The sequence below is a fragment of the Eleutherodactylus coqui genome, chromosome 2, assembly GCF_035609145.1.
Source record: "Eleutherodactylus coqui strain aEleCoq1 chromosome 2, aEleCoq1.hap1, whole genome shotgun sequence".
In the NCBI taxonomy this organism is placed as follows: domain Eukaryota; kingdom Metazoa; phylum Chordata; class Amphibia; order Anura; family Eleutherodactylidae; genus Eleutherodactylus; species Eleutherodactylus coqui.
In genome coordinates, this window is record NC_089838.1 from 294,718,807 (window position 1) to 294,741,639 (window position 22,833).

Genomic DNA, 22,833 nt, shown 5'->3' on the forward strand with positions numbered 1-22,833 from the left:
TCTGAATCTGGCTCATGAAGGTCCAATTGCCCCAATTACATGCTTTGCATGAAATCTTTGGTCACTGAGGTGACAAGGATTTATATAGAACCCTGCTATAGACTGCTTCTGACACCATATTTCAGTTTTCAAAACAAATTTTACTGAAGTCTCTAACAAATATCTGTGCCACAGCAACTTTTTGGTGGCAACAAGGCACTTCTTTCAGTTCTGGTTTCTTTCCCTTTCACTAGCACAACTTGGCTATCCTTTGCAGCTGACCACACACAGACCTTCTGCAAAATTCTTGTCAGGGTAGCCAAATGATATTCAACTGTCACTTCTCTTACCACAGGAATGCTTTATTTCTCTCTGCTATTCACACATTCTATCTGTCTGTCACAGAGCCTTTTCTCTGTTTTTTAAGAGGCCTCTCTTTCTCAAGAGAGTGCTCTTCTTCTTGCTGTCCATGTCTATTTTTCCTGACAACTATAGACCACATCACACCCTACCCCCTCGAAGCAAGAGTTTTCTATATCTGGCCCTTCATCCAGATGAATGTTACTCTCCATACCTTTCTGTGTGCCATTACACGATGGGGCACATTATTTTCTTAAAGACACAGAGCATTTGTACATAACAAATATTAAACACCCCTTCAGTGATCTATAATGATGTGACAGAGACCTCTTAATGGCAGTTAGGTGGAAAAGTTGCTTAATTACTATGGCCTTTAACTTTATAATCAGATCTCTGCTATCTGCCTTTGGGAATCTCACATTACATGACCATGATACTTTTCATTCTTATTTCTCTTTTATACTTTTATTTTGTAGACCTCTTAAAGTTTATTTTCACCTGTGAGAGAAGAGTTTGATCAATTGAACATCAGAACTCTGCACCCTTTCCTGCATCCACTCAGCCCCAACCATTATAGAGCTCCTAAAAATCTATTAACACTGTCCAACAAAAAAAAATATTGGAATGTTTCCTTAATTTCATGAGTCAAATCTTATGAATTTTGGGGTGAGAAAAACGAATGACAAAGAAAATTTTTTATTAGCTCTAATTTCTGTGATAAAAATAGGTGGAAGTGTGTTATTTTAATGGATTAAGAGAAAATGATACATTTTAATTACCCATGCTAACAACATTGAAAGTTCATTTGAAATTTTTTTTAATGACAGTTACATTCTAAGAGTTCTAAATTGATGGAAGGATTCCTTGGCGTGAAGAGAATCATGTGGTGACTTCATGAGATCGTTTTCCTTTGGCTTGCCTCTTGTAAGTGAGTTCGGGGCATCCCTACAAACAGACCAGCAGTAATCCGCAAGCATTGCTTTATACCTTTGTTCCTTTACAGAAATATCCTGGTGGAATCTTTTTCCATGTTCATCACTGACAACTCCACAACTAGGAGGGAAAAAGTCTAGGTGGGAGTGGAGAAAATGGATTTTAAGGGACATGTTGAATCCGAGTTGATAGTACTTTTCCAGAAGTACTGTCAACAACTGAGTGTAGTTATCATCTCTTTGTTGCCTAAGAATCCATAAATAACTCCCTTTAAGGCTTGCCAAGCTTCGTTTTCCCTCCAAAACTTGGTCAAATGCAGCATCCTTTACAGGTTGACGAATTTGTGGCCCAACAAAAATACCTTCCTTAACCTTTGCATCACTACGTCTAGGAAATATGTCTCTTAAGTATTTAAATGCCTGTCCTTCCTGGTTCATACCTTTTGACAAAAATTTTTTTAAAACCCAGCTGTATATGAAGGGGTGGAAAAAGAACATCTTTTGGGTCCACGAGAGGCTCAGCAAAGACATTTTTCTTGGTTGAGTCAAGATTTTTTTGCATGTGAGTCCGCTTGAATGTAATGTGAGATCCTAACCCTACTGTCCCACATACATAAAAAACAACAGTATTTAGTGTACCCCAGTTGCATTCCTAAAAGTACAGCGATGACTTTTAGATCGCCACAGATTTTCCACTTGTGTTCAGCATATTTGATTGAGTCAAGGAGAGCTGTCATGTTTCCATAAGTCTCCTTCATGTGAACTGCATGACTAACAGGAATAGAAGGAAAACGGTTGCCATTGTGAAGTAATACAGCTTTCAAACTAAGCTTGGAGGAGTCTATGAATAGCCTCCATTCAGTTGGATCATGGTTCAAATTAAAACATTTCATCAAGCCATTAATGTCGCAGCAAGCGACCAGATTGTTTTTCTTCTTAAAAAAGGAATCAGATCCCTCTAACGTTCCCTGTACTGTGAAACCCTGACATCAAGTTGCAGAAGATTCCATTGCTGTAGTATTGACCCTAGAAGTTCTCCCTTCTCCCTTGACAAGTAAGGGTCTCAAATGAGATCACTCAATTCCGTTTGACTCAGTCTGTGCAGTGTATCCTCTTTAACCTCAAAGTCAGGGTCGTGGAATGTGGAAGGCTTATTGGGTTCTTCTTTTTCCACGCTTTCTTCATTTTCTACTTCAAGCTCATAATGTTGGGGTAGAGTAGGAACTGGAAAACTATCTGAATGTGGAATAGGTCAAATAGCAGATGGAAGATTCAGGTATTAAACTGTTCCTGTTTCCTTCATTGACAATCCTGCCTTTATAGCTGAAGTCAAGCAGAATTAGCAGTCATCTGTATGGTTTGTAGGCTCTCGCTAAACCATAGGCACAGCAAAAGCCATAGATTTGTTTTTTATTTTTCAGCCATTCTTAGTTTAACTAAGCAAATGTTGCAACATATATGTGGGGCCCATGAAATAACCTGGCCCCCTACTGTCATACCAAAATAACTATGATAGGCAGATTGCGTTTCTGTGATGAAAATGTTTTTTCACTGCAATGTAACAAAAATTATTCACCTAATTTACACATTTTCTTGGCATTTTGATATAGCAAATTTAACACATCAAAAGCACTCCAAAACCAGAAATTTGGAAAAGAAGAAAAACAGAAACAATATGAAACTCAGTCATAGCAACATTTATTATGTTTATAACCTACAAACATATCGAGAAAGTTGTCAGTTGTCAGTTGAGAGGTGTGACAACTCCCCCCACAAAAATTACCACAAAATAAAAATGTAAACTATAAAAAATGACTTGTCACTGTATCTCCAAAGCAAGAGCTAATCGGTCATTTTTATGGTGATTTTTGAATTCAGCACATGGAAATACATTAAAAATGCTACTTTTGAGCCCAAAACAAAATCATCATTGAGCAGTGTAAAAGTCTCAGATTCGCTATGTTCTCCACACTAAGCTGAAAAAATATGTATGGAACAACAAACCCCTTCCACTGCACCCACCGATTGCCTCAAAAACACCCTCCCCAAGAGGAAGATATGGCTAGCAAAATTTAACTTCCTCAACAGCGAATACAGCTAGTGCAAACAAATGTCCTTAGCACTGAACATCACATGCACCATCTAATAATTGGGCTTGTACTCAATGTCGACCGAGTTAATCTGGATCCCTAGGAAGTAGAATTGTGGAAGTTCCTTTGTCTTATCAAAGGTCAAAAGGGATCCCAAAATGCAATGTCAGGGAGCAGGCCCAACAAATAGAACGGGATGTAGCCTTTTTTCTTATAGATGCAGGAAAGGCCTTTTTCCTAGCTAGCTCAGTTTTATCCCACCCTTTTAAATCCACTGCTAAGAATTTCTCTGTGGTGCTAGTTTATCTCCCTATAAACTCAATCATGTTTGTCCCTCTCTTGCTTGTTCACAATCATATTACTGCATTGTTCTCGTTTTTCCTTATTTTCTTTTATTGTCTTTCACCAAACTGTACTGCATTCAATTATTCTACTTTTACTTTATGTCTGCGTCTCCATGGACGTACTTCAGGATATTTGAATGGCTCAATGCACCCTTCAACTCACTGCTTAAGCCCCATTTGCACACAATCATTATCTTTTTTATGAACACAAGACTGACGAGATTTTTTGCATAGAAATACTGAGCACTTAAATGTACAAATAATTATTGATCATGTAATAATTCTCTCCATTTCCCTCATTAGGTAAAGTAAATACTATATGTTGTTTGCTCAGGTGGATGTGTGTTTATGCAAGGAATTTCCTGCCAGGAACATTTTAATTAGTGCGAAGATAAGCCATTGTCTTGTGAGTAAATAGTAGTCATTGTGTTTATGCAAGGCAGACAATCACCCCTCCCTTCAAGTTGTTCAGTCTTTCAAAGACTGAACAAATGCCATTTAAATTAAGCAAAAAGGAAACAAACTAACAACCATTTTTATGCAGGCTGAAACTCAGTGATAAATGATAAATGGATGAATATTGCGTGATGGCTTTGTATTTACACATAACTATTATCGCTCAAATTCATTTATTTGAACTAATTTTGAGTGATAATCATTGCATGTAAATTGGCCTTTAGTAGTGCAGTGGAGTGGCTGCTTAGTTTTATATTTGCATATAGATAAGGCATACACCAATACTCCCTTTAAAAGTACCTTGATATGAAAAGAATTCAAATCCCTGCATTGTGATAATATCTACGTTCAAGAGATGCATGGATAAAGATACACATAGAAATAAGCATAAATAATTTACATATATTTTTTGTACTCCCAACAAAAGCAAAAGGATGTGTTAATTGTTATCAAAAACTCCCTGACTTTTAATTTGCTTAACATCTATTATAATAAAAATGGAAGATTTTCACAATATACTTTTTTTAAAATCAATGTTTTTATTGCACATCAGCAAATTTTAACAACCTCACACTGCAACATAGGGTCCAATAGTAAGGGTAAGGCATGAAGGGCAGGGGTGGGTATTGGTATGGTCACCACAATTTATTACCAAATATGATGGACACAAGAATTCATTGGTAAAGTCCTGCAAACTGTTGTCCATGAGACTTTTATATAAGTAGTATCAGCAAAGATGGGAATAATACAAATTCAGCGATTCAGTTCCCTGAAGTATTTTCCATTTCCAGTTTTGCGGTTTGTTGCAAGCAATGGAGATGACCCAAATGAAGAAGGTGGTATGGTGTCAGGGGGTGGGACAAGAACAAAAACCCTATAAGAAAAGGCGGAAAAAGGGAGTCTGAGGGAAGACACTCATATTTTCAAGTCCCAAAGTATCAGAGATCTTAAGCAGAGTTCCACCACAAAATCAGCAAATCCTTTTTAGAGACGATCTTTACAACTTGACTGTGCAGCAGCTATATGTCAGAATGATTGTTGACATCCTGGTTAGAGCCCATTTATGGACAAGTTGTTTATGTCCACAGCATCCTCTTTCAATAGATGATTTTCCTTGTTCACATCATTCTTGGTGTTATTAAGCAAGAATTTTTTTCTAGCTCTCATAAAATCCATTCTAGGATAGATTTCATAACTGTCAACAAATGGGATCTTCACAGACTTGGTAGTTCATCACCTGGAGTTATCACCTGTATCTATTAAAGAAAAATGTAATACAGCCCATACTTTACCCTGAAGATTAAATAATAATCAAAATTATAAGTAAATGGAATATAAAATAAAAGAATTCTTATCTTTCAACAATACCTCGATTTTTAACAGTTAGTGTTCACATAGTGCAGTTCTGAGAAGCCTTTTCATAAAACTAGCCTCCTAATAAAAAGGCAAGCCAAAAGTGTCAACTTCTCCGCCAAGATTCTTAAGGATTTGAAATATCTTAGACATCAACCCCATCAACTACTACATCTAGAGATGAGTGAGCACCCAAATGCTCGGGTCCGCGTTATTCGAGTCGAGCTTTTCATAAAATTCGAGAGCTGTACTTGAGTAACGAACCCCATTGACTACAATGGGATGCTCAAGCATTTTTGTATGTGGGACGCTGTGTCGCGGTGGGGAGGGGCCAAAACAGGCACGTCACAGCGAGAAGGAGTCAAAAACTGGGGCGGGGTCAAACACGACTTGATGCTCGTTCGAGTAACGAGCATCATCGAGTACGCTAATACTTGAATGAGCATCAAGCTCGGCAGAGTATGTTCACTTAACTCTAGCTACATCACAAATGTGAAAATATTTTAGAGTAATAAAAGTAAAAAGGGGGAAAAATACTGCTAACAAATGTAAAAATTAAATCACAAAAGGCCAAAATTGCTTCAATTTTTAACAGCTATCAATTTTAAAAGGTGTCAAAATATTTAATCCTCGGAAATAGCTAAATTATTAGCTGACCATTACAATGAACTCTGCGACCTTAGAAACATTATTCCTTCATCAAAAACATCTCTTTTAACAAATTTCGAATCTTCAATCCTTAAAGGTGTTCTCCAGGTGTTGAAAAAAAATGGCCTCTATATGTGCAGGTATGACAAACCAGTCATAGAATGCAAATATAGCAGGTGGAATGTAGCACTAAACTGGAGGAATAGTTGGGTCATGGACAGTCAGCGGAGTCTAATGTCACATTGTTCCATGCTTGTCAGGCTTAGTGCCATTCGTCCTGACAAGAACAAACAGTGTTGCATTAGCCTATTCCCACTATTCATTTTTTTCATTTTCTATAAAACTCCTGTTCTGCAGTGTGGCTGATGCAGCTACTTCTAAAGGTTGCATCTCTGGTTATATCACAGCAAGAGTTTTTTTCTAAACTTGTTGTAAAGCCAAGACTCTTTCTGTAATCTACTTGGACCTAGGACCCTTTTACACAGAACGATCATCATTCAAAAAATCATTGGGTCGGTCAAATTATTCACCTTAGCCAAGGCAGCTAGCATGTAAGCAATTGTCCTTCAAAATAGCATTGCATCTATTGTTTGTCACACGGAATAACTTCTCCATTACGGCTCTCATTTCTTGATTCCTCAAGCAGTAGATGATTGGATTGAATAGGGGAGTTATTGCAATGTATAAAAATGAAAGCAATTTGTTAAGGGTCAAGGTGTCTCCATTAGCTGGAATCATGTAGATAGTGTTTAAGGTTCCATAGTACATGGTGACTACAGTGAGATGAGAACTGCAGGTGGAGAAGGTTTTTTTCCTTCCTTTTGCAGAAGAAATGCCAAGAATTTTTATAAAGACACAAAGGTAACTGATAATAACTAAAATGAAAGGTATAACCATTACAGGAACAGCAGCAATCAGGATCATTAGCTTTAACTCAGTCTTGAGAGAACATGTAAGCTCTACAAATGGAGCAAGGTCACAGAAAAAATGGTTTATCACATAGGGACCACAGAAGTAAAGTTGACAAAGAAAGTTAAGAGTGATCTGAGTCAGGAGGAAGCCAAAAACCCAACAATAGATGACCAAGATTTTCTGAAGTCTAGTATTCATGATGTTGTGGTAGTGAAGAGGGCGACAAATAGCCAAGTAACGGTCATAAGCCATGACTGTGAGAAGGTGACATTCTGTGCACCCTGAGGCACAATAGAGATAGACCTGAGTTATACAACTCCTAACAGAGATGATAGCTCCTTCCAGCCATATAACATGCAGCATATTGGGAACAACTGTGGTCAAGAATACAAATTCAACAAATGATAACTGCTGGAGGAAGAAGTACATTGGAGAATAGAGCTGTGGCTTGATAGACACCAACACCATGACCATAGAGTTTAATATGAGAGTCACAATGTAAACCACCAGTACTACAATAAATAAAATAATAGCCCAAAAGCCAGTAACATCTGGGAATCCTAAGAGCAGAAATTCAGTGACTGTGTGGTTGCTTTTATTCATAATGTGTGCTTAATATGCATTTTTACCTTGTGTGAGAAATCAGGTATTTATCAGGTTATTTGTACCTGTTGATTTATTAGTGAGCTTTCTGTTAATTTCAGATTTATATCACTGCTTGAATATTGAAATGTAGATTTAGTCAACACTGAAGAGATAATTTTAATTAATATTTCTTGAAAAAGATGAAGATGTTCATAATTCAGGTCAACCATATCTATATAATTAGGTTAAAGGATAGTTTAGGTTGTCCAGTGAATTGTACATAATATGGGGCTGTGCTGAGATCTTTTACTTATGAAAACACAGAAAGAAAATATGACAGATAAAAAATTGGATTCAATGGAGTTCCCAGCACCACTTACCTCCATCCCCAACTGTATATCCGCAATGGACGGATTTCCAAGCGTGTAGGACAGAAACTGAACCAAGATTCATCCCACCAGTCTCATAGTCAAGTGCAACTCAATTTGTTTTCTATATAAACTTTAATCCTGCTGTAGCTGAACGTTAATATTGTTACATCACTGTCAGGTGACTAATGTTGTTGTGTAGTCCTAATGTGAATTGTAAAATGACAATACTTGTCATTGGAAAAAACTGAGCTATTACTGTCAATTGACCATAAGCTATAAGCTTAGACATAGAATGAACCCTTGTTTTCATACAATATAAAGAACAAGATATAGATCTAACCATGTTTCCTATAAATTATGAGTCCGGACATAGGACTAATCATAGTTTACATAAAATATAGCATGAGGTATACACCCAATTATCATTTTGATAAACTAAATTTCCCAGAAAATAGGGTAACAGACATAGGACCTGATGTGACGAACTATTGTATTCATAAAATATAGGACCAACAATATTTCCTATAAAATAATAGTAGTGCACATAAACCTTATCTACATTATGAAGAACACCACACTGATCAGGTCTGCAGGGGAGAATGTGTCTAGAACCACTGCTGAGTGTGTTAATCTGTAGACACCCTTCCACCCCAACCGCTTTAATAATTTTGGATGCCTCCTTTTTATATTACAGATGTAATGTAATAAGTTCATACCTGCAGTGCTCGTCCTTCTATTTTTCTATTACTTTGTGTTACATTGTCACCATTCCCTTCAATTGCACCATAACACATGTCTTCTCCTATGCCTTTGAAGGCCTTAATCCCTTAGTGACCAGCCCATAGTGTTTTTATGTCCTAGCCAAGTGGGCTTTAATCCCTAAGGATGGAAAAATATGCTTCCTGCAGGGATTAAAGCCCCATGGGCTGTGGATGTGACAGCTCCATGCTGTCGGTGCCCGGAGGTAGCAGACAACATGGAGCTGTCATCCCGGGCTACGGGGAGCCCCTCCCGGCAATACGATTGGCGCTATCCGGTTGTTATTCGGTGATAGCATTAAAGCGCAAAAACGTTTTTAAAAAGTTAAATATTCAGCTGCCCTCATGGATCGGATCCATGGGAGCACCTGAGATTACTTACCTCCGTCCTCCGTGCTGTTCCACGGTGATCTGGCCAGGAGCCGTGGTAAATTTGAAATCTCCTGGCTCCTGAAGGTAGCTGGGAGGCAGGAGATGTCACTGGAGACCGTGGTCAGCGGTCCACGGGCCCGTGGATAATGGCGATCATGGAAAAGGGGAAAAGTGAAAAAGTTAAAGTTTCACCTCCCCTCATGAATTGGATCCATGAGAGAAGGTGAAGATACTCAACCCTGTCCTCCATGATCTCCGGCAGCGATCTACAGCTGCTGTGGCGCTCATGCACAAAAAGCCGGAGAGACTGGGAGATTTAAAATTCCACTGCAACTGGCTGTCAAGGATATCCGAGTACAGGGAGATGTCACTGGGGACCGCTGTATGCGGTTCCCGGTCACATGATCATCGTTATCTGATGGATAATGGTGATCATGGAAATTTAAAAGGTGTAAAAAAATTTAAAAAAAGTTTAAAATTAAAATTTTATCTCCGCTTACGGATCGTATCCATGAGGGGAGCTGAAATTATGTAACCAAGATCCCTGGATTTATTTCCCCGAGGGGATCTTTATCCGTGGACCTTACCCCGGCTTCAGCGCATGCCACCGTCTGCATAATAGCAGACGCATGTACAAAAGTCAAGGATTGCCAGGTAATTTAAAATCTCCCTGCTCCTGGTTACCAAATGTAGCCGGGAGATGTCACAGGGGCCGGTGGTATGTGGTTCCTGGTTTCGTGATCGCCGTTATCCAATGGATAATGGCGATCATGTAACGTTTTTAAAAAGTTGACGTTTCATCTTCCCTCAGCGTTGTGATCAGTGAGAAAAAATGAAACTTTTTAACGGAGTCCTCCATGGACCATTCCGGCTCATGTGCCAGCAAAATGCCGGACATGTGCAGGAGCCGGGGAGCCCAAGAAATTTTAAATCTCCTTGCTCCCGGAAACCAACAGTCACCGAGAGCCTGGAGCAGGGATCAGTGGCCTCGTTAAGCAGTCCCCGGTCACGTGATAACAAGGTAGTGATCTACAATTAGGCCAGTTTCGCACGATGGATAGAAATTACCGATTTCGCATGCGTCTAATCTGTGATAGTACACGAATCAATCAAATGCACTGGATTACAGAATTCCGTTCACATTAGCAGGTTGCAATTACGTAATCACTCACGGAAATCAGAACGCAGCAGGTTCTATTTCCCCACGGATATCTGCGACATAGAGCCCATTGTGCTCTGTGGTTGCGGATATACCCGCAGCCCATACGCAACTACACTGTGTACAGCCTGCGGGTGCCCGTGTCATCGGTAAGTGATGGAGCAGGAAATATAAGCCAGAAAACGTGTCTTGCGCATGACCGCCTGTGTGAGTACGCAGTTATGCGCAGTACATTACGAGGCCGTATGCAGGGCCACGGCCGGGCTCACAGCTGGGATCCGCTGCAGATTCCACATCCGGCCATGTGAGCTCGGCGTTATTCAGAGTGCTACCTGTAATACGTAATTTACAAGAAGCACCAGGAACGCCTGCCTTCCTGCAGTTCTAGAAGCAGCTTGTTGAGCGCCTTCTGTGTGAGACCGCCGCACTTCAGTAAGCTTACGAAGCCTCACAAAGCACCACTTTTTTTATCCCATCCCTGCCACAGAGTTCCAGAAACACCCCCCAAAAAAGCATAAATGGAGGAGAAAGGATGGATATCTGATTTTATTGTCCCATGTCCCCATCCCAACTAGGCCTCCATAATTACCCCTGTGTTCAGACATATCACGCAGTTTACATTATTACTTTTATCTAAGATTTATGGAATGGCAAATGGGGATGATTATTTTTAGGGAGTCAATTTTTTCACACAAGTGAGCAATGAGGCCTAGAATTTATTCAGTTGTACCGTGAAATCCAATGGGTGTTCCCTCCATTATAGGCCTAGTCATGTGTCCTGTAAGTAGATTAGGGCCACAATACGTATGTTTCTCAACACGAGACAAACAGTGGGATCCATTGTGGGGTGAAAGTCTTCATTCATTTGTGTGCTGTACAAAAAAATGTTTTTAAAATAACACAATTGCCAAAAAAATGAAAATCGTAATTTTTTTCATTCTGCTTTGCTTAGATTCATTTGAAAACTGTGGGGTCAAAATATGCAGTACACCCCTAGATGACTTTGTTAAGGTGTTTAGTTTTCAAAATAGGATTATTTGTGGGTGTTCTATGTCGTATTGGCTGCTCAAGGACTCTACAAGTGAGCAATGGGGTCTAAATCAATCTCTGTTCTGAAAGCCACCGGCAGCTCGTTTCGGTTTGGGCACCATTGTGCATATGGACATAAGATTAGGGGCACAATGGGTATGCTTCTGAACACAGGACAAACAGGGTTATCCATTTTGGTGTGTAAATCCTCATTTTTATGTGCACTATAGAAAAAAAACTGCCTTTAATATGACATATTTGCAAAAATATGACATTTTATATTTTCTCCTCTAAATTGCATTAACTCCTGAAAAAAACGTGGGGTCAAAATACTCATGACACTCATCAGTGAATACTTTAAAGGTTGTAGTTTTTAAAATTGGATCATCAGTGCGGGTATCTATCATTCTGATACCTATGAACCTTTGCAATATGGACTTGGTGTAGGAAAACAAAATGTTACTCAAAATGTTGATAATCAATGTTAAATTTGCACGTCTCCTAAATGGTTAAAAAAAAACCAAAAGCTTTTCAAATGTGCATCTAAAATAAAGTAAACAGATGGACATATATATCTTATCAAAAATTTTTACAGTATGTTTGCACATTTTTGATATATTACAATTAAAAATGTTAAAAAAATGACAATTTTTTCAAAATGTTCCAATTTTCATGCTTTTAATAAATATGCACAGAATTCTATCGGACTGCTTTTACCACCTAAATACAGTACAACATGTGGTGAAAAAACAATGTCAGAATTAGAGATGAGCGAACACCAAAATGTTCGGGTGTTCGTTATTCGAAACGAACTTCCCGCGATGTTCGAGGGTTCGTTTCGAATAACGAACCCCATTGAAGTCAATGGGCGACCAGAACATTTTTGTATATCACCGATGCTCGCTAAGGTTTTCATATGTGAAAATCTGGGCAATTCAAGAAAGTGATGGGAACGACACAGCAACGGATAGGGCAGGCGAGGGGCTACATGTTGGGCTGCATCTCAAGTTCACAGGTCCCACTATTAAGCCAGAATACCGGCAAGAGTGGGCCCCCCCCCTCCCAACAACTTTTACTTCTGAAAAGCCATCATTAGCATGGCATACCTTTGCTAAGCACCACACTACCTCCAACAAAGCACAATCACTGCCTGCATGACACTCCACTGACACTTCTCCTGGGTTACATGCTGCCCAACCGCCCCCCCTCCCCCCCACAGCGCACACCAAAGTGTCCCTGCGCAGCCTTCAGCTGCCCTCATGCCACACCACCCTCATGTCTATTTAGAAGTGCGTCTGCCATGACGAGGGACCGCAGGCACACACTGCACAGGGTTGGCACGGCTAGGCAGCGACCCTCTTTAAAAGGGGCGGGGCGATAGCCCACAATGCTGTACAGAAGCAATGAGAAATAGAATCCTGTGCCACCGCCATCAGGAGCTGCACACGTGGGCATAGCAATGGGGAACCTATGTGCCACACACTATTCATTCTGTCAAGGTGTCTGCATGCCCCAGTTAGACCGGGCTTTTTAATTCATAGACACAGGCAGGTACAACTCCCTATTGTGAAGTCCCTGTCGACCGACAGCATGGGTGGCTCCCTGGAACCCACCGGCGGTACACAAAAATATCCCATTGCATTGCCCAACACAGCTGAGGTAGTAATGTCGTGCGTAATACAGGTGGGCTTCGGCCCACACTGCATGCCCCAGTCAGACTGGGGTTCTTTACAAGTGGAAACAGATGCATTTATAATTCCCTGTGGACCCACTGCCTGGGTGGGTGCCAGGAAGCCACCGGCGGTACATAGAAATATCCCATTGCATTGCCCAACACAGCTGAGGTAGTAATGTCGTGCGTAATACAGGTGGGCTTCGGCCCACACTGCATGCCCCAGTCTGACTGGGGTTCTTTAGAAGTGGACACATGTAGGTTAAACTCCCTGTGGACCCACTGCCTGGGTGGGTGCCAGGAAGCCACCGGCGGTACATAGAAATATCCCATTGCATTGCCCAACACAGCTGAGGTAGTAATGTCGTGAGTAATACAGGTGGGCTTTGGCCCACACTGCATGCCCCAGTCTGACTGGGGTTCTTTAGAAGTGGACACATGTAGGTTAAACTCCCTGTGGACCCACAGCCTGGGTGGGTGCCAGGAAGCCACCGGCGGTACATAGAAATATCCCATTGCATTGCCCAACACAGCTGAGGTAACGTCAGCTGGAATGCAGGTGGGCTAAAAATTAATTTGATTACACTGTAGGCGAGGGCCCACAAAAATTGCTGTATCAATAGTACTAATGTACATCCCAAAAATTGGCCATGGCCAGCCAAGAGGGCAGGTGAAACCCATTAATCGCTTTGGTTAATGTGGCTTAAGTGGTAACTAGGCCTGGAGGCAGCCCAGTGTAACGAAAAATTGGTTCAAGTTACAGTTCCAACGCTTTTAAGCGCATTGAAACTTATAAAAATTGTTCAGAAAAATTATTTGAGTGAGCCTTGTGGCCCTAAGAAAAATTGCCCGTTCAGCGTGATTACGTGAGGTTTCAGGAGGAGGAGCAGGAGGAGGAGGAGGAATATTAGACACAGATTGATGAAGCAGAAATGTCCCCGTTTTGGATGGTGAGAGAGAACGTAGCTTCCATCCGCGGGTGCAGCCTACGTATTGCTTACGTATCGCTGCTGTCCGCTGGTGGAGAACAGAAGTCTGGGGAAATCCAGCCTTTGTTCATCTTGATGAGTGTTAGCCTGTCGGCACTGTCGGTTGACAAGCGGCTACGCTTATCTGTGATGATTCCCCCAGCCGCACTAAACACCCTCTCCGACAAGACGCTAGCCGCAGGACAAGCAAGCACCTCCAGGGCATACAGCGCTAGTTCAGGCCACGTGTCCAGCTTCGACACCCAGTAGTTGTAGGGGGCAGAGGCGTCACCAAGGATGGTCGTGCGATCGGCTACGTACTCCCTCACCATCCTTTTACAGTGCTCCCGCCGACTCAGCCTTGACTGGGGAGCGGTGACACAGTCTTGGTGGGGAGCCATAAAGCTGGCCAGGCCCTTAAAGACTGTTGCACTGCCTGGGATGTACATGCTGCTCGATCTCCGCACCTCCCCTGCTACCTTGCCCTCGGTACTGCGCCTTCTGCCACTAGCGCTGTCGGCTGGGAATTTTACCATCAGCTTGTCCGCAAGGGTCCTGTGGTATAGCAACACTCTCGAACCCCTTTCCTCTTCGGGAATGAGAGTGGGCAGGTTCTCCTTATAGCGTGGGTCGAGCAGAGTGTACACCCAGTAATCCGTCGTGGCCAGAATGCGTGCAACGCGAGGGTCACGAGAAAGGCATCCTAACATGAAGTCAGCCATGTGTGCCAGGGTACCAGTACGTAACACATGGCTGTCTTCACTAGGAAGATCACTTTCAGGATCCTCCTCCTCCTCCTCCTCAGGCCATACACGCTGAAAGGATGACAGGCAAGCAGTCGGTGTACCGTCAGCAGCGGGCCAAGCTGTCTCTTCCCCCTCCTCCTCATCCTCCTCATGCTCCTCCTCCTCCTCCTGTACGCGCTGAGAAATAGACAGGAGGGTGCCCTGACTATCCAGCGGCATACTGTCTTCCCCCGCCCCCGTTTCCGAGCGCAAAGCAGCTGCCTTTATGGTTTGCAGGGAATTTCTCAAGATGCATAGCAGAGGAATGGTGACGCTAATGATTGTAGCATCGCCACTCACCACCTGGGTAGACTCCTCAAAATTACCAAGGACATGGCAGATGTCTGCCAACCAGGCCCACTCTTCTGAAAGGAATTGAGGAGGCTGACTCCCACTGCGCCGCCCATGTTGGAGTTGGTATTCGACTATAGCTCTACGTTGTTCATAGAGCCTGGCCAACATGTGGAGCGTAGAGTTCCACCGTGTGGGCACGTCGCACAGCAGTCGGTGCACTGGCAGCTTAAAGTGATGTTGCAGGGTGCGCAGGGTGGCAGCGTCCGTGTGGGACTTGCGGAAATGTGCGCAGAGCCGGCGCGCCTTTACGAGCAGGTCTGACAAGCGTGGGTAGCTTTTCAGAAAGCGCTGAACCACCAAATTAAAGACGTGGGCCAGGCATGGCACGTGCGTGAGGCTGCCGAGCTGCAGAGCCGCCACCAGGTTACGGCCGTTGTCACACACGACCATGCCCGGTTGGAGGCTCAGCGGCGCAAGCCAGCGGTCGGTCTGCTGTGCCAGACCCTGCAGCAGTTCGTGGGCCGTGTGCCTCTTATCGCCTAAGCTGAGTAGTTTCAGCACGGCCTGCTGACGCTTGCCCACCGCTGTGCTGCCACACCGCGCGACACCGACTGCTGGCGACATGCTGCTGCTAACACATCTTGATTGCGAGACAGAGGAGGAGGAGGAGGGTGCTTTAGTGGAGGAAGCATACACCTCCGCAGATACCACCACCGAGCTGGGGCCCGCAATTCTGGGGGTGGGTAGGACGTGAGCGGTCCCAGGCTCTGACTCTGTCCCAGCCTCCACTAAATTCACCCAATGTGCCGTCAGGGAGATGTAGTGGCCCTGCCCGCCTGTGCTTGTCCACGTGTCCGTTGTTAAGTGGACCGTGGCAGTAACCGCGTTGGTGAGGGCGCGTACAATGTTGCGGGAGATGTGGTCGTGCAGGGCTGGGACGGCACATCGGGAAAAGTAGTGGCGACTGGGAACTGAGTAGCGCGGGGCCGCCGCCTCCATGATACTTTTGAAGGACTCCGTTTCCACAACCCTATACGGCAGCATCTCAAGGCTGATGAATTTTGCTATGCGGACGGTTAACGTTTGAGCGTGCGGGTGCGTGGCGGCGTACTTGCGCTTGCGCTCCAACAGTTGCGCAAGCGACGGCTGGACGGTGCGCTGAACTACACTGCTGGATGGGGCCGAGGACAGCGGAGATGAGGGTGTGGGTGCAGGCCATGAGGCGGTAGTGCCTGTGTCCTGAGAGGGGGGTTGCATCTCAGTGGCAGGTTGGGGCACAGGGGGAGAGGCAGGGGTGCAAACCGGAGGCGCTGAACGGCCTTCGTCCCACCTTGTGGGGTGCTTGGCCATCATATGTCTGCGCATGGTGGTGGTGGTGAGGCTGTTGGTGTTGGCTCCCCAGCTGAGCTTTGCGCGACAAAGGTTGCACACCACTGTTCGTCGGTCGTCAGGCGTCTCTGTGAAAAACTGCCAGACCTTAGAGCACCTCGGCCTCTGCAGGGTGGCATGGCGCGAGGGGGCGCTTTGGGAAACAGTTGGTGGATTATTCGGTCTGGCCCTGCCTCTACCCCTGGCCACCGCACTGCCTCTTGCAACCTGCCCTGCTGATGCCCTTGACTCCCCCTCTGAAGACCTGTCCTCCTGAGTAAGCGTTGCACACCAGGTGGGGTCAGTCACCTCATCGTCCTGCTGCTCTTCCTCCGAATCCTCTGTGTGCTGCTCCCTCGGACTTACTGCCCTTACTACTACCTCACTGCAAGACAACTGTGTCTGATCGTCATCGTCCTCCTCACCCACAGAAAGTTGTTGAGACAGTTGGCGGAAGTCCCCAGCCTCTTCCCTCGGACCTCGGGAACTTTCGAATGGTTGGGCATCAGTGACGATAAACTCCTCTGGTGGGAGAGGAACCGCTGCTGCCCAATCTAAGCAGGGGCCCGAGAACAGTTCCTGGGAGTGTTCCCGCTCCTGAGCAGGTGTCATTGTAGTGGAGTGAGGAGGCTGGGAGGAAGGAGGAGCAGCAGACAGAGGATTCGGATTTGCAGCAGTGGACGGCGCAGAACTGCGTGTTGACGATAGGTTGCTCGAAGCACTTTCTGCCATCCAGGACAGGACCTGCTCACACTGCTCATTTTCTAATAACCGTCTCCCGCGTGGACCCATTAATTGGGCGATGAATGTGGAGACGCCAGAAACGTGCCTCTCTCCTAATCGCGCAGCAGTCGGCTGCGACACACCTGGATCAGGAGCTCGGCCTGTGCCCACACCCTGACTTGGCCCTCCGCGTCCTCGGCCGCGTCCACGTCCTCTAGGCCTACCCCTACCCCTCAGCATGCTGTATTACCAGTGATTTGATTTCACAGGCAGGAAATAAATTGGCGCAAGACTGCAGCCAAATATAATTTTTTCCGTTTTTTGAAAACGAAAGGCCCCACTGCCTCTAGTGAATGAATAATCTAAGTTTAATAACTGTGCTGTGTCCCTGCTAATGTGTCACAGAACGTGAGGGTAGCAGAGTTATTAACTCTGGCAGAGCAGGTATTTTTTTTCCCAATTAAGGAAAGCAAATGGCGAAGCCAGGAGTAAAACGTAGCTGAGTGCGTCTGATTTTTAAACGTTGCACACGCAGCCAACACGTGTCCACCGCCCTTAGGACGGACAGAGGCAGGACAAATACAATTATTTTCAGTTTTTTTCCACCAAAAGGCAGCACTGCGTATATTCAATGAACATGAGAAGTTTAATAACTGTGCTGTGGCCCTGCTAATGTGTCACAGAACGTGAGGGTAGCAAAGTTATTAACTCTGGCAGAGCAGGTATTTTTTTTCCCAATTAAGGAAAGCAAATGGCGAAGCCAGGAGTAAAACGTAGCTGGGTGCGTCTGATTTTTAAACGTTGCACACGCAGCCGACACGTGTCCACTGCCCTTAGGACGGACAGAGGCAGGACAAATAGAATTATTTTCAGTTTTTTTCCACCAAAAGGCAGCACTGCGTATATTCAATGAACATGAGAAGTTTAATAACTGTGCTGTGGCCCTGCTAATGTGGCACAGAACGTGAGGGTAGCAGAGTTATTAACTCTGGCAGAGCAGGTATTTTTTTTCCCAATTAAGGAAAGCAAATGGCGAAGCCAGGAGTAAAACGTAGCTGGAAGCGTCTGATTTTTAAACGTTGCACACGCAGCCGACACGTGTCCACCGCCCTTAGGACGGACAGAGGCAGGACAAATAGAATTATTTTCAGTCTTTTTCCACCAAAAGGCAGCACTGCGTATATTCAATGAACATGAGAAGTTTAATAACTGTGCTGTGGCCCTGCTAATGTGGCACAGAACGTGAGGGTAGCAGAGTTATTAACTCTGGCAGAGCAGGTATTTTTTTTCCCAATTAAGGAAAGCAAATGGCGAAGCCAGGAGTAAAACGTAGCTGGGTGCGTCTGATTTTTAAACGTTGCACACGCAGCCGACACGTGTCCACCACCCTTAGGACGGACAGAGGCAGGACAAATAGAATTATTTTCAGTTTTTTTCCACCAAAAGGCAGCACTGCGTATATTCAATGAACATGAGAAGTTTAATAACTGTGCTGTGGCCCTGCTAATGTGGCACAGAACGTGAGGGTAGCAGAGTTATTAACTCTGGCAGAGCAGGTATTTTTTTTCCCAATTAAGGAAAGCAAATGGCGAAGCCAGGAGTAAAACGTAGCTGGGTGCGTCTGATTTTTAAACGTTGCACACGCAGCCGACACGTGTCCACCGCCCTTAGGACGGACAGAGGCAGGACAAATACAATTATTTTCAGTTTTTTTTCCACCAAAAGGCAGCACTGCGTATATTCAATGAATAATAACTGTGTTGTGGCCCTGCCTACACAATTCTTTCCCTGCAGTATCAATGGAGGGTGCAATGCTCTGCAGAGGCGATTTTGAGAAGAAAAAAAAAATGCAGCACAGCTAACAGCAGCCAGCACAGTACTGCACACGGTTAAATATGGCCCTAGAAAGGACCGTTGAGATTCTTGAAGGCTACACTCACTCCTAACACTCTCCCTCCCTATGCAGCACTTCTGTCCCTAATGCCGGGTGCAACGCTCTGCAGAGGCGATTTTGAGAAAAAAATAATTGCCACTGCTAACAGCAGCCAACACACAGCTATCAGTGGCCCTAATAAGGACCTTTGGGGGTCTTGAAGCCTACACTAACTACCAATTCTTTCCCTACAGCAGCTCCGGTACAAACAGCACTGTCCCTCATCTAACTCACACGGCATCCGAGGCGAGCCGCAGGAGGGGCCGACTTTTATATTCGGCGGACACCTGATCACCCCAGCCACTCACAGCAGGGGGGTGGTATAGGGCTGGAACAACACAGGGGGAAGTTGTAATGCCTTCCCTGTCTTTCAATTGGCCAGAAAAGCGCGCTAACGTCTCAGGGAAGGAAGTGAAAGTAACCCGAACACCGCATGGTGTTCGTTACGAATAACGAACATCCCGAACACCCTAATATTCGCACGAATATCAAGCTCGGACGAACACGTTCGCTCATCTCTAGTCAGAATCACTTGGATATGCAAAACTTTTACAGAGTTATTCTATGTTAAAGTGACACATGTCAGACTTCCAAAATTTGGCCTGGTCATTAAGGCGTAAACAGGCTTGGTCACTAAGGGGTTAAAAGCTGATCGCCTTTTTAGACACATTGACACATGCTTAATGTATATGCATGTAATGCTGACATTATCATTTTTCAAGCTTTCCATAAAACACTAACACTAAGCAATTTAAAAAATTGAAGAACCTGAATATTTCATTTTGTTGCAAAATGCTGTAAAAAGTAAGCAATATATTTTGCAAAGTTATTTGGCCAATGTTAGAAAATATGAATTTCATACAGCAAGGTTTTAAGGCCTGAATTTTCTCTCTCAATGTGCCAAAATCAAACATAGGACTCCATTATAAGAGCGACTCCCGCTGTGGTGAACCTGACATTCAGGCAGTACATGGACAGCTGTTCATTTGAATGACAATGCTACATTTGCTATTCAGTGTCATTGGATTTCCCTAACAAGAACAGCTGAGCATTAGGGGATGGACAACCTGGACATGTATCAACAAGCTGACTTTCGCTTTGGCTTCTTTTTAGAAAAAGAAACCGCTTTATTGCACCTTTTTCTGCATTTATTGTAGCACATGTATTTTGTAGATTGGCACTAATCACTCTCTTTTCCATCACACTTTCAACTGTACTTTGTAACTATTCCATATTTTGCTGCATTTAATTGAATTGCTGTAGTTCAGTGAATGACTTTGCAGTACAACACCAGTAATATGAGTGGTCACCCTATAGGAAGTCTTCATCCATGCAACCTGATTAGGGAACCGTAGAAACCCTGACAATCAAAGGACTTTGTCAGAAGATCTACAATTTATAGATTGCGGGTTTTACCAACAAAGAATGTTCACTTCTAATGATCCCATGTGCTACTTAGAAAAGCAATTTTCCTAATACAACCTTGTTTATGTTATTTGGGGCGATCCTACAAAGCCGATGTTGATTTTTTTTTACATGAATCAATTTTAAATAGATATTTTGAAATATAGCATACGTGGTCTGCATTCTTAAAGAATCTTCTTACCTTGAAAATAATTGTTTCAACTGTAACTCATTTTTTTCTTAAGCCTCTTTTATGATAATCATTATCAATCTGGAGCAGCATTGTGCAATATGCAGTTCTTTGGCTGTTTAATTCTTCTGCTGTGTCACAGCTTTTTGGTTTTTGTTTCAAGTCTAGTTACATAGACAAGAAGAAGAAATCTGTGTAGCTGTATGGGCCATTTACAACAATACATGGGGCACATTAAGTTCTCTGAGCTTTTTATGTATTGCAGAACATCATGGGAATTGGTTGTTTTTGATAAATTAATGAGCTGTCTGGGGATGGATATTAATTTTATTAAATGGCCATGAAAAATATATATAGATATTATTGAAACAACATTGGTTCAAATATGTTCTTAACTACAACCCTATGGGCTGTAAAAAATTGCTAGTATTCTGCCACTACGGTACACACTAAAATGGTTTGGCTTTACTAATAGTCCAAAAGAAAGCTTACCAGCAGCACAATAGGAGTAATACCCTGTTTAGGGGAGGTAAAGCCTGCACAGTCGGTCTGGAAAATGGACTCCAATTCCCCAATCCTCAGCAATTCCACTAAAGTTATGAATGGCAGCAGTACATAGTATATAGTGGTTACTATGAGCGCTGTGATACATGCGTTATAGCCCTGGGTAGATAGTATAGGGCGTGCGCAGTAGACTAGGATTGAAGGCGTGGATATGTGAGGTCACGCTGATGCAAGAAAAACTTGCATGATACTCCGCGATGACGTGATGACGCACTGGGCATCGGTGGGGACAGGTAGGGACGCCAGAGGCATGGAGGAAGACTGTGAATCATACTGCCGGCACCTGGAAACCGGATGTGGTTAAGATTTTCTATCTATCAAAGGTTTCCATTAAGCATGCATTGGTTATAGTTGCGTGCGCAATTACGAAGGGGTGGAGTGATTTTTAGACATACGATTGGCCATGAGAGCACATTTTACTATTTGAGGGGGTAGTTTGGTGTGTTTTATATGCTTGATAAAGACCATTGGAATGGTCGAAACATTGCTTATGTTTACTTGGAAGATGGAACAAAGGATCTCTTTTACAGCACCAGAGCTGTACTGTTGGCTTTAGAAATAGAGATGAGCGTGCACACTCGTCCTAGCTTGATGCTCGTTTGAGTATTAGGCTACTCGAGATGCTTGGTACTCGTGTCGAACACCACGCGGTACTCGAGTCAATTTCATTTCCCTTTCCGGCATGTTTAGCACCATTTTTTAGCCAATAAACATGCAGGGAAGGCATTACCACTTCCTGCTGAGACGTGCCAGCCCTCTGCACGTTTACAGCAGTGAGTGGCTGCCGGGATCACGTGACCACCAAGTATTAAAGCTGTTGATGCCCGCAGCTCGTCTCAGACGCATACTGGCAGAGGTTAGGGAAAGAGCTGCTGCTTAGATAGGGAAAGTGTTAGAATATGAAGGATCCTGTCTTCAAGAACCCAACAGTCCTTCTTAGGGCTACTCCTCATTGTGTGCATTACTTTTTTGGATGGCTGGGAGCAGTAGTGCATCAATTTTTTTTTTTTAAGCATCTAGTCCTGTCCAGTGTATCTCACATCTATCATTCTCTGTGTGGGGTGAATCAGCCGCAGTTATCAGCACTATCCACTGGGTTAATTTTTGCTGTGTGTTGTGAATTATCCACAGTCCTCATCGCTAAACAGTTCATTTTTTTCTGGGGCAGTGCAGAGCATCTCACATCTCGCATTTGCTGTGTGCGGTCAATTAGCTAGAGTTCTCATCGCTAAACAGTCCACTAATTTTTTCTGGGGAGGTGCAGAGCATCTTACATCTACCATTTACTGTGTTGGGTGAAGCAGCCGCAGTTATCAGCACTATCCACTGGGTTAATAGTTTTCTGCCCCTGTGCAGAGCATCTCACAATACCCTTTCCCTGTGTGCGGTAAAGTAGCCACAGTTATCAGCACTATCCACTTGGTTAATAGTTTTCTGCCCCTGTGCAGAGCATCTCACAATACCCTTTCCTTGTGTGCGGTGAAGTAGCCGCAGTTGTCAGCACTATCCACTGGGTTAATAGTTTTCTGCCCTTGTTCAGAGCATCTCACAATACCCTTTCCTTGTGTGCGGTTAAGTAGCCAC